Source organism: Lissotriton vulgaris, chromosome 9 (genome assembly GCF_964263255.1).
Source record: "Lissotriton vulgaris chromosome 9, aLisVul1.2, whole genome shotgun sequence".
Lineage (NCBI taxonomy): Eukaryota > Metazoa > Chordata > Amphibia > Caudata > Salamandridae > Lissotriton > Lissotriton vulgaris.
In genome coordinates, this window is record NC_141697.1 from 786,358,838 (window position 1) to 786,371,654 (window position 12,817).

At 44.0% G+C, this 12,817-nt stretch overlaps 1 protein-coding gene across 3 annotated transcripts in view; it reads right to left on the reverse strand.

Moving 5' to 3' along the window:
• The window catches only part of DPP3 (dipeptidyl peptidase 3), a 559,762-nt gene extending 551,829 nt beyond the window's left edge, over positions 1-7,933 (reverse strand). The window contains exon 1 of one of the 3 annotated variants that reach the window (XM_086938513.1): positions 7,743-7,933. The gene's annotated coding sequence lies outside the window, so the exon portion shown is untranslated. Of the gene's footprint in view, positions 1-7,455; positions 7,701-7,742 lie in introns of those variants that run through there. The other 2 variants (XM_086938514.1, XM_086938515.1) reach the window with 2 other exon arrangements.
• Positions 7,934-12,817: the final 4,884 nt, after the last annotated feature.

The window sequence follows — 12,817 nt, forward strand, 5'->3', positions numbered from 1 at the left end:
GAATAATAACCCCCACTTCCCAGTCATCCGGTACAGTGCCTATAGTTTGGCTGAAATTTAAACAGCTTTGTGAATTGGCCGTTTAGGCTAGTTGTCATTGGCTTAGCACCTTCAAAGGGCAGGAACCCAGAGGAGACACAGTCTGATCTTTGATGATGAGCTAAAGTTTGTGTATCGGCTAAAAGTTCTTCCAAGTTGGACCCTACCAGACCTCAAACCAAGACTGATATCATAGGTAAATAGAAGTTATTGAGTACCCATAAGTTAGGGAGAGGATCATTACCATGAAAGCAGATATCCTGGCCACAGCAACATTGTTGAAATTCAAGCTTGTTTCACTGCACAAGTTAACAGTAGCAGAATTAGTACCAAGGAAATAGTTTAGGGAACCTATTGATACGTAAAATAATAATTGTAATAAAAATAGTAGCTTGTGCCAAAGCGTGTATGGTAAATCATGGAATTTTACTGTTGGAAATGGAGTCTAACAGGATAGATCTTTTTGTTCGCTCATCCTTGCAAACTTTGGCCACACCAGTCCATGTTTGTCTAACCTATTTTTGTAGAAGATCTTAGAGCCTAGTGGAAGTCTCCTGGCATGGACTGACTTCTTAGATTCCAGCAAGTGCATTTCAATAAGTGGTAGGAAAATCCACTTGTGGGATATCCACTGATGAAACGTGTCTCACTGATACTTAGATGAGGAACTACAGTTAAGAGGTGTATACGAAATCACCTGAAGGGCATGCACAAGTAATCCACATCTAACTCGCACATGGAGACATTAGATGAAGATGGGAAATTGTCAAGATAGGTGCTCTCTATTGAATTACATATATCCAAATCAAATAAACACACTGTTAAACTTGTGGTGATCTGGCAGGTTTATCTTTGAAGGTTCAAAAACTGCTTCGCATTACAAGATGTTTGAAAGGGTACTGGTGCATAAAATTGGCACAGAAGAGTTTGACTTTGGCATGGACTCACAGCTGTAGCACTTATATACTTCCCCACTGCCCTGCATGTGCTTAGTGTGTCTGTGAGAGACTGTTGCACTGACCTGCAACCAACATAATGATGGCTGCCACTCCTATCTAGACTGCTTGCAAAGCCTCAGGAGGTATGGCTCAATGATGGTCCAGAGTCCAAGATTAAGCCTTCCAAAAATATTAAACAGAATGCAAAGTCAGAGAAACAGTGCAGCAAGCTTTTTTAGCGTAGTTCCTTTTGGTATTGTGGTGTCCGGCAGAGCCGCTGCAGTATTCTGCTTTGATTTTAGCAGTGGGATTCTTATTTCTTCAGTGGCAATTACATCACAGCAAATAACGTACAGATAGTATTCAATCAAATTAAGTGTGTGTATATTTTTTGTTACTGTTGTTGTATACTGACAATATGACTACAAGCCAATTAAATTGGTTAATAAACATTAAGAAATGAAACAGTGACATTTACTCTTGGTCTTTGGGCAGCAGCTAGTATCTGGTTATTATCTTTGTCGTGTACTCATATTTACAGCTGATGTTCCAGGCGTTCAGGTATTGAGGGCCGCAAGAACTAAAGCATTTTCCCATAGAAACGGAATTGGTGCCTATGATACATCTGACCCTTATTTTTTAAACGTGTTATAGAGCATCTATACCTTCGAACTAGTCTTTATAGAACACTGGGGATGGAGCACATTAGATAAACCAAAAGAAAGAAACATCCAAATCGACAATCAATCATAAAGCAACATTTCCTACGAATACCATAACTTGACGTGCTTATTTAAGCCATGATAATTGTTAATATATAGCATATTTTCAAGACATGAATTACCTTCATTCTCATGACACAAAACTGGACAACAATTTCCAGTCAGTATCTTCCCCATCAGCCAAGTACCACTCATATACTGATGAATGTGATAATTATTCATGGCATTACACCAAATCATAAAGTAAATCTAAAATATCTCAAACAGAGAATCACGTCTGATAGGGTATATTGTCCTCAACCATATTCAGTGTTTTAATGCCCACTTGAGGTGCCGCTGGCCACAGGCAGAATTAACAATCCATTATAAAATGGTCAATATGGGGATTGATAAGTAGTGCCCATTTGCACCCCTGGTTCACCTGGATGCTGCACGTTTAAACTTCCACAAAAAGGGAATTAAATTACTCAAGTCTTCAAAAGGGCTTGGACTCTTTTAGAGAAATTATCCGAATGTGTGTAATAAAAGTAGAACAATTATTTGCAATGTTTTGGTTGTTTCATTTTCACGTATCTGTATGCCTGAGTAGAAGCCACCATTAAAACTGTATTAGTTGTTATCACAGTTGTGTGCCCTGCAAAAACACGAAAACAAATGCTTACTTACAAAGGTCTATTATTTAGAGATACTTGTGAGTGCTTTGTTAATGACATCTCACCTGGACTCACTAGAAATCAGCAGGAATATGGATTCAACAATGAAAACAAGCATTTAAAATGCAATGGTCTCGGCATCATTAAAGGTAGAGCTATTGGCATTGCTCATGACATTTTTTTTGTATTTAAATCATAAATAAATGGCATTGTCATTTACATTGCCAATAGCTTAATCGTTAAATAAATGGCATTGTCATTTACAATGCCAATAGCTACACCCCTACACAGAGCCACCCTCACAGACAGCCACCCACACAGAGCCACCTACAAAAAAAGCTACACACACACACCCCCCTTATTGCACATGGGGATGCCGGATATGCCCAGATACAACAGTTGTATTTGTCACAGGGAATGCATGATTGCCCCCACTACTACTACTAAATCGGTTCTATGGTTGCAAGAAGTGACATGTAATATAGCCCGATCGGTTATGTTATAAAAGTAATCTCTTGAAAATGGTTCAGTGGGACATATTAGTTGTTGCTACCCACCTGATGCGGTAACCCACGAGATGCGGTCTCACCCATCCCTCGATTGTTGCGACATTAGACCTACGCGTGCCAGCACAACCGACAACTTTTAACACACTGTTTGCTACCTCTTACATTTTGTTTGCTTTTCGATACGTGCACAAGTGCCACAATTGCCTACGTAACGTTTGTTCTTGTGTTTTAGTGTCCTCCATTTATTGCAGTATTATACCTCTACGTGTACTTTGTTCGCTTTTGTAACCTGCACACTTGCCACTTTATCGTCCTGTAATGCACTGTTTGTTCACGATTGTCACTTTTGCCTCATGTAATGCAACTTTTACTTTTGTAATTTGTTCACCAGTAATGTTGCAATGTTCACATGTTTCAGTTATGTCCTATTGTGAAGCGCTCTGACACCATCGGGTAAAGTCCGCGCTAATGAAAACGCATAAATAAATACCTCTAACGTGTAGAGGAACCCCTAGAAAATGGCTGCCACCCCCCATACCCCCATGCTAACCGAAACTCCCGAAGCGTCCAGAGTCTAGAGGCTAGTAAGACATCACGAGGCTGGCACCAATCCAGAACAAAATCGCCTCAATGATATGACCGCTCAAAATATATACCCTAAATCCATGTACACACCCCCTCCTTAATCACAGTGAGCAGCCGGCCAGGAGACCCAAGATAGATCTGCAGTAGTCTCTCCCAGATACAGGATGACCGCAACTGCGACCTAACCCTCGGCTTGAAATATTGCGAATAGCGCCGCCGGTACCAACCACCATTCCTGTGTGCCCCCGTGACCAGGCATGCGACGCTCCCCCGTCCAGACCACAACCTTACGGCCACTACACCAATTACACACTGAACCACGTTGCGGCCAGGTCTAGGTTTATAAAGCGCCAAAGATATCGGAACGCTATACCGATAAACCTGCATGCTACACGAGGGACCCCATACCACTTCTCACTAGCCCCGGCGAGCCACTACAACGTTTGGGGCAGGACCAAATGCCACAAAAGCACTGCTGGGGACACGGGTGTTTTAAACAGTCACCAACACGCCGCACAATACCAAGCTGCTTCCTCTGCCACACACCCCAGGCCAACGGTCTCGCGGGCATCCACGGCCCCACCCCACAGCCAGGCGACCTGACTCCCGCAGACCGAAAGGGAAAGACCCTGGCTACAGTGCCCACGACTCACCGTAACCCCGACGCCAGACCAAGAACGCGGCGACCCCAGGATGACAAAACAGTATCCGGGCCTGAACGGCAGTGCGGGAAAGGAGGCAGGTCGGTGCGGGTTGACGGTGCCCCCGAAGTCAACAACAACAACAAAAAAATGGCGGCCGCAAACGTCCGAAACTTTCGGAATCGGGGTCCTGTTTTTTGCGTTCTGAGTGACGGATGACGTCACAGGTAGAAAGAACGCAAAAAACACGCCCCCGAATCCGAAAAAGACGGGGCTTCAACCGAGTGACGCCCCTCTCCTCCAATGGCTGGCCTCCGTTTAGGAAGCCAGCCAATGGAGAAGAGGGGCGGGTTCAAGCCCCCCTAACTCAAAAACATAAAATCTTCGGACTCTGCCCACTGCTACGCAGTGCGACGGTCCTCGACATAAAAAGGGGGGATGGAAAAAATGCTGGTCAGATCTGTGGGCTTAAAAAAAGACGACAACTAACAAACATTAGATTGCCACTTACTCAGTGTGTGAGGAATCTATGATTTCTCAATTCACTTGCAGACTCGGTTTCATAGACTACAGGGGTCTCTTTCTGGGTCCTCTGCAGGGTATGGAGGACGAGGTGTTCATGTCCTTCCCACTACCTGTGCAGCAAGGACGATACGAGCATCTTGCCCTCACACTGTAGGTAAAAAATCTTTCTGGTGTTTGCACCACAAGGATTTACTGTCTTGTCAAAAAACTTGAGCTGACCAAGACTGCCTCTTTGTTCTTTAACACTACGCGTCTCGGACAAGTAGTGTGCCATGTTCGCTGCCATCACACAGCTGGAGCCTTTTGGCTGTGTCAGCTTTCACAGGCACAGCTCAGCTCCCCCAAGGCCGATGACTGAGGGAGAGGTACTGTTGGAAAGAAGAGACTGTCCCTTTTCAAATTAGACTCCCATTTCATTGAAACTACTCCAAAAATCCCCATTTGAATTTGTTTTCTGAGTAGTCTTTTTCAATAAACTGAGAAACTAATGGTGAATTGAGAACCTTGCATTTTATTTTCGACTTGTGTTATTGAATCAATTTAGTAGGTTTTCCCAATGGAGGTCCAATTACTAGAGCAAATATCCCAATATAGAATATTTCTCATGTCACAATTTGTAAATGTTATTGGTCGCCCTAATTTCTTCATTAATACATTTGGTACCCATCATAGTTTGATCACAAAAAGAATAGGAACTACATCTACGGTGGCCAACAGCTATTGGTGACTGCAAATATTCTCTTTTCGACTTGTGTTGTTGAATCAATGTAGTTGGTTTTCCCAAAGGAGGTCCAATTACTAGAGCAAATATCCCAATATAGAATATTTCTCATATCGCAATTTGTAAATGTTATTGGTTGCCCTAATTTCTTCATAAATACATTTGGTACCCATCATAGTTTGATCACAAAAAGAATAGTAACCACATCTATGGTGGCCAACAGCTAGTGGTGACTGCAAATATTATCTAATGAGCATTTGTTTACCAGGACCTCCAAACTGATCTCACAAGACCTTCTATCGAGTTTTTATTTCTTTTTAATACAACAAATGTTTTTTGTAGAGTCATAGTAGCGTTTCAATGATGAGCCAGTTCTTATCCACGATTCTATAAAGTCCATTTGTTACCCTGTTAGAGGTATTTACACTAACAGAGCTGGACTATTTTCCTTATATCTAGGTGCTAATGTTCTATGGGGTTGTGCCAGGCATATTTAAGTGACCCTATCAAGAACTGTTGTGCACAACTCATTTCCGATAATCTCTTCATTAATCACACTGGTAAATCAGTCTTCCATGCACATACAGTTTCTCCATAATTGTAAGAACTTCCCACATGGCAGATTCCCCTTCATACTACTTCTTGGATGGAAGCTTCTATAACCAAGTACACTATTCAAGACTGTTGCCTTATGGTGTGTAAAATAATGCTCCTTTGTATCCATCTGTTGTCATTTGTAGAGCACATCATAACGGAGATGACAACAACAATTAATACACATTTAATGATGCCTTCTTCATGGGAATACAAGTGGAGTGAAAATGAAACAACCCCAGATTATTAATTGTTCCACTTTTATTGCACACATTAGGGAGACCTGTCAAGAGGATACAGGTGCTGATGAAGACCTCAGTAATTTATTTGTCAATTTGTGAAGGTTGAAATATAAAGAGTTGATATGACCTGGGGAGTGCAGAGAGACAAAACCGATTAAACCACATAATGTATGCTGAATAATGCATTGGTAATACTGCCTGCTGCCAAGGGCACCGCCATTAAGGCAAAAAAAGATTGAATATATTTAATAGGTCATTCCATCATAAAATAATAAACCTTATCAAATGTGAGCCTCATTTTTAAGGTTTTTTATATATTTACTTTATTCTGGATTGCAATATAACAAATAACTGTCGAGCATAACAGTATACGTGTGGCATCTGGGTGATGAGAAGAAAGTTTGCAAAATATTGACCAGGAATGGTTACTCAGTTTTGTGGACAGAGAATTAAGGTAACTGAGTGTGTTTAAAGTAAGAAGCCAATTAAAAAAATATTATTTCTGACGCAAAGATGCTAGTCCAAAAGCTAGTGTTCATTAGAAAGATTGCGTTATGATTAATGGTCAATTAGAGATTTATTTCGGGTGGTTTCACGATACAAGTTATGCAAGATACTAAAAATATATATTTTGTTCTTAAAGTGCCATACTGCAAACAATTTCATGAAATTCCACAAAACAATTACGCAATTTCGTACACACCATACACATTCGTTTTTCCTCTCCTAAATGTTTTAGGGAAGATCTAAGATCAGCGTTACAAACAGCTATGGCTTGAAGAGAAGTGCCCACTAGATTCAGGAGTCCGAAAAAACACATATTGTAATGAAATATATTTCAGCCAATTAATGTAAATTCATTTCCCAGGTTTTTTTCCTAATGTACCTATGAAAGAAAGAGACATCGCATGTTATGTGCAATACTTTCACGAATATGCCAAAATACCCAATTCAGTGGGGAGACTCTGGATTTGTATAGCTTAAACGTATTGAATTTAGGGTTTTCCTGCTTAAATTTGTTTACACATTCTTTTTTCAAAATCTCTTTTTTTTCATATTTTACAAATGCGGTTAGGCATGCCAACAGACAGATGTTGCTCTATAATAAAGAGAACGTGACTTGCACTTTCGCTTTTCGTTTTAAGTATGAGATAAAATTCAGCATGCCAAAGACTAGAAAGCCCGGACTGGCTAAAGGGCAGCCAGGTCATACAGTAGGCAGTTTGTGACACAATGCCATTTTCTTCTAAAAACACAGAAAACTACTTCAATTGTTTTCCCTTTACCTGCTCCAACTGTAGACAGCCCCCGTAAGCACAAGGGAGCTCCTTCCTACCTGCTGGGTATCGTGTCTTCTCTTCCCGTGCTAGACTTACCCCTTTTCAGAACTGTCAGCACCACCCCTTCACTGAAGCGTGAAACTCGTACTCGTTATTACTACTGTAAGGGGAAGCTATTGTCCCAAGTGCGGTGATCCGGGCCACACCTAGGAGAGCGCACGTGCACTAGCGAGAGACTATTTCGCCGCTGTACACTGTATTGCGAGACTCAAAGTGCATCGGCTTATACGCACCTCTGTTTGCTGTCAGGTGTGCAGGTTGGCTGAGGTGAAAGCAGCGGGAGCTGAGCTTTTATTTTGTTGCGTTAGATTGGAGGAGTACCTTCATACTAGGCGTCCATGCTCGAGGTAATATACTAACAGTAAGGAAGGACAACCAGCCGGCATGTGAAACCCTGGGCAACTAGAGACAGTGACGTAGGACTACGGCTCAGGGTTATAAAGACAGAAGAAGGACACTGAGTAGTCCTAATTAATGCTGGGTGACGGAAGCATTCAACGCATCCCGGGCATTCAGTAGAAGGCTGCTTAGGGAAACTGGTTAGGTTATAATAAAGCCCTGCACATAAATCGCGGAAGTGCCCTTCTTTAACTTCACATAACTCTTCAATTGCATTCAAAAAGTGTTTGTAGATCTACGCAAAATAACACCTTCCTTTTATAGCGTGTTTATTTGTAGTTGACCTCACACACAACAGGAGGGCTATTGGAAAGAACGTATTGAAAATCCCTTCTCGCGCATTTGAGGTTGTTACATCATAGGGGATATTGTAATGCAGGTCGGAATTTGACGTTTTAAAACCGAAGACAAAGATTAACCAACTAATGAAACAGCTATATTTATTAAATTTTAAAACACGGTATTCACCATCTAGAAATATTACTTAACGTGAGTGAGAGTAGGTTTCTTTTTCTGTTCAAAGCCATCTGTGGAGGCGTGTCCAATATATCTAGCAAGCCGAAAGGCATATGATCTATATTGATTCTTTCCGTGACAGCAGAACCTGGGGCCTCACATTGTGGATTCACTTCTTTACTTTTATTCATTATCCTTAGACTCTTACGCCCTTGTCACAGCCATTAAACTTGAGGTGACTTCCCTGCCATCTCTGACACGAGAAAGAGTAAGAAGTCCAGAGACGGCTCCTTCCATTCATAGCCCCATAAGGCTTGGTATGCCCAATTTTACTTCCTATAAATACCAACAGTCCTGTCAAGCATCACGCATCACTCGTGACACTAACGCATTTCAGTGCGGTGCTCCGCATCACCGCACTGAAATGCATTGTCACGCATAATGCATAGTTGCAGTCTCAGGTGTACATGCTACAGGGATCTGTGGTCTGCCTGCACCGGCGCGCTGCTTCCGTGGTCTTCTTGAAGCAGTAATCCCAGCTAAGCGCCTGCCAGTCCCAGGCTCTGCCTCTTTGCTACAGTGTATCTCCCCGGCCGCGCTGCCGCGCCGCATTGCGTCAGCCTGCCATACGTCATGTCCGTTCCCAGCTAGCGCTCTGCAGTCACATCCTGCTGACTCCGAGAGTGGGGAGTTTATTCTTCTGGAAGTCACCCGCAATAATTATGGGGCAGCGCCGTTGATTATATTGCACGTGATGGCCCGGCCTGTGCCACACTCTGCTGTAGGCCATCATAATCAAGGCCGCCGCAGCAGTTGCAATTTTGGAGCCGGCAGTAAGAACTTTGTGCAGTCAGGACAACCATGACCGACCATTTCGGTTTTACAGTGCAGGTTGCCAGGTCAGGGGTCTTTAGGTGCGCAAGGAGGAGGACGTCACCTTCTGCTGGTGCTGTCGCCGATGCTGCAGTATGGTTTGTGAGACTGGGAAGCTGCCTAGGGCAGCGCTACTTGCACCTGATAGTTGCTGTAAATTGTAAATGAAGACCATCACCCCACCGTGAATTGTCAAGGGAGTGCCAGGACGACTGAGGAGGCGGCCGGTCCACCACCGCGGTAAACTCATTGCCGTGGCTCCGGCCTCGCAAGTTAGACGGTAAGTGCTGCAGCCAGCCACGCATGTGTGTGTTAATTTGTTAATGTGACGATGGCCGCCGCCACATTAGTTTCTGATCGCACTCCCTTCAGTGCACTTTGAGCATAATCTGAACTACTTTGCAAATGTACTGCCAATTTCGTTTTAAAAGGATAGGTGGTGGTGAACAGTAGTTCTAAACCATGCCTTTGCTTTTCTGAATGGTTTTCATGAATTATGACTGGAGCCACGTATGTCCCAGGGAAATACTTCTGCGTAGCATTCTGTCTTGTACGGAAGCCCACCAATAGAGTGACAGACCTGGTTGTGAAATAACAGAGGCCTTTAATTCATGCCCTGCAAGGGACTCCTCCACCCACACTGGCACAGAGCGCCCCGGTCCCTTTCGAGCTGCCTTGCTCCGGAAGAACTTAGTGTCCGGGGTGCACTGCCACATGGCCCCGTGGCTATCTGTCCTTCAGGAGAACTGCAATAGAAAGGCTCTTTAGCTCATAGATGAGCGGTGACCCTGACTCGGCCTGCTGTCCTTCTCTAACCCCCTCTTCTATCACTGCTCCTACCTCAGCCCTCAGTACACTGACCAAGTCATTAGCCCCTCCTCTCTCCTGACATCGACCCGCCCGATACACTCAGCCCCCTCAGTATCCCAGAATGTATATGCAATGCAGGGGAGAATAATCATTTCCCCATTTGCATAATGTGCCCACAATGATCTTACAAAAACTTTAAATATGTAAACACGTTTCCAGGCCAGTTTGTGAGCTACAGTTCATCTTGGATTCTTGAGGTGTACTTCCATCCTCTTCTCTGTTGCTGCTAGCTCTCCATTTTCATGTTTCTCCACAGTTGTGGAGAAGCAACTGCCGCAAACATTCTTTTAAATGTAGTGGTGCAGGAGAAAGCGCTTGGCGGCCTCGGTTTTTGATGCTTTAAAGTAGTTTTATGATCGTATTAGAGTTCTGTCGTTCCTCAAATGGGTGTAATTTCTGTAATACATGTTACACTTGTCTTCACCGCTTGATTTCTGTTCGCGAGAAAGTGTCACTCATAGTTATTCAATGTCACTCATAATTACAGTGAAATTATGAAAATGTCACACAAATGCAATATGAAACCTTGGCAGCTATGTACCAAGCCTCTGAAGGCCAGAAAGTCAAGGAGGGAGGGTGGGTTGTGATGATTGTGGCTAAGACATAAGGCACTAAGGATAATACAACATTACCGGTATATAACCGGGCATTATTGCTACCTCCTTCTCCCAGTATTAAAATATGGCATACCAAAGCTGCAACTAGCCTTCAGATAGAAAATCATGAATAAATAATATCTGCACACAGGTAATTCTGCAAAAACAAATAACCCATGTTTATTGAAGAGCTGTTTAACGAAAAATGAGATCAAGAACTTCTGACCAAACAGTTTCTCACCCAATTAAACACCTTAAATCCTGTGGTGTTTAAAAAAAGTGTGTGTTGTAGCCCAAGTAGCTGCACTGCAAATGTCACTTAGATTAGCCCCCTGGACTTTTGTCCACAACGCAGAGACACTCCTTATAGACCAGCCCTTTACTACCTCCAGTTTATTTCCATCTGATAAAGAATAGGCCAAAGTTATGGCATCACTGATCACTGTTGTTCGAAAGGGAGAAACCAGAATATTGTTGTTGCAATGTCTTGGAAGTCTGCGGAAATGCTGATTTCCATATAGCTTGAGAACTCTAAAAAGGGGTCGAAAGGTGTCTTAATGAGGGAGCATGCTTATCTTTTAAAAGACGATGACATTTATCTTCATGTTCTGCCTCAAACCAGTGTGCTCCCACAAAAGGCATACGCTGAGCAGCTGAATTTTGAGAAGCATCCGTGTGCCATACCCTAAGGAACAAATTCCGCCAGGCAGCCAAATTAGCAACTTCTGCTAAAGTGGAGGCGTGGACCACATCATAGGTAATATCTGATAAAAACTCGACCTGTTTTTCGATTGCTTCCAACAATCCTGAGCACTCAGACTGTTCCTGGACTCCTTCATATCAGAGGTAAGGGACTGACTTTTGAAAGCCCTGTAGATGCCTGCTCTCATAGTTCAATGTGCTCCAGCATAATGTTTTTAGGAGCTGAGTCAATCTTTGCTTCAGTCTTTTCCTTCAAAATCCTGTTTTCATTTATTGATGTATGCCCAGCAAAACTGGCGATAATAAAATCCAAGACCACTGCCACAGATATTTATTTCTCCACATCCTCCAGAACCTAAAGTTTGGGAAAAATCTCGGGACACATAAAGCAATAGAATGCTCCTTGAAGGCACTTTAAAAACCTATCAATAACATCTTTGGGCAGCAAAGAGAGACTACTATGAGAAACAATGGCGTAGATTCCATACTTTTTCAGGGCACAACAAGCAATTGATACAGCGCTTTTCCGGAAATAACTTCTAATACCATAACACCTTCCCCTGAAGTACAAAATCATACATATACTCAACAGTGGGGCCCATGACACCGCAAGTCACTCATAAAACACTTCCACCCTACTTCATGGATCGGTGAGATTCAAAGGAAAAGCTGCTGTATCATAGTGGAATATGTAAAACTAAAACTGAATATTTATACTATTTACACCTGCAGTCTAGATAAGTTTACCATGTGTTGGACAGGCCACATGAAGGGCTCGCTCCCTCCCCACACGACAGGGCCCGGGCACCGGCTCTCCAGGTGCTACCCCCAGAAGCAACTCACAAAACGTCCCCCACGGGACCCCTGCTCCCGGACATCTCTGTATTACCGGCCCGGGCCACCACCAGCACCATTGCCCGGCCCGGCCGCCATCTTAGACACTGCACCACGAGGCCGCGTGGCCTCAGCTCGACCCCAACCCTGGGCCTGGCCAGGCCCCGACAGCCCGGCACCACCATCCACCCAGGAGGTGAACGGACCACTTGGCAGGTCAATGGGAGAAAGGAGTGTCGATGGCTCTCCCCCGCCAGGTGCCGATCGCCCCCAGCCTCCCCGGGCGCTGGCTCCACCCCCCTGCTGGGTGTCTGGACTCCCTCATCCCGGACCTCCCGACCTCCAAGTGCGAGGGTCCGGACATCAAAGGGCGCCAGACCTATAACTGGGGCAGCTCCAGAGCAGGAAGGCAGTTGTATCCTGGAGTCGAGAGACGCCTTGAAGAACTCATCCTTGACGGACTGCTGGCGCTGCCGCAGCCCTACCTTGTGAACTGTCGTCCTGCCGCTGGCGATGCCGCGGCCCTCTGCAATCTACCGTCTTCCTTGGGACCTGCTGGCGCTGCCGCGATCCGTTGT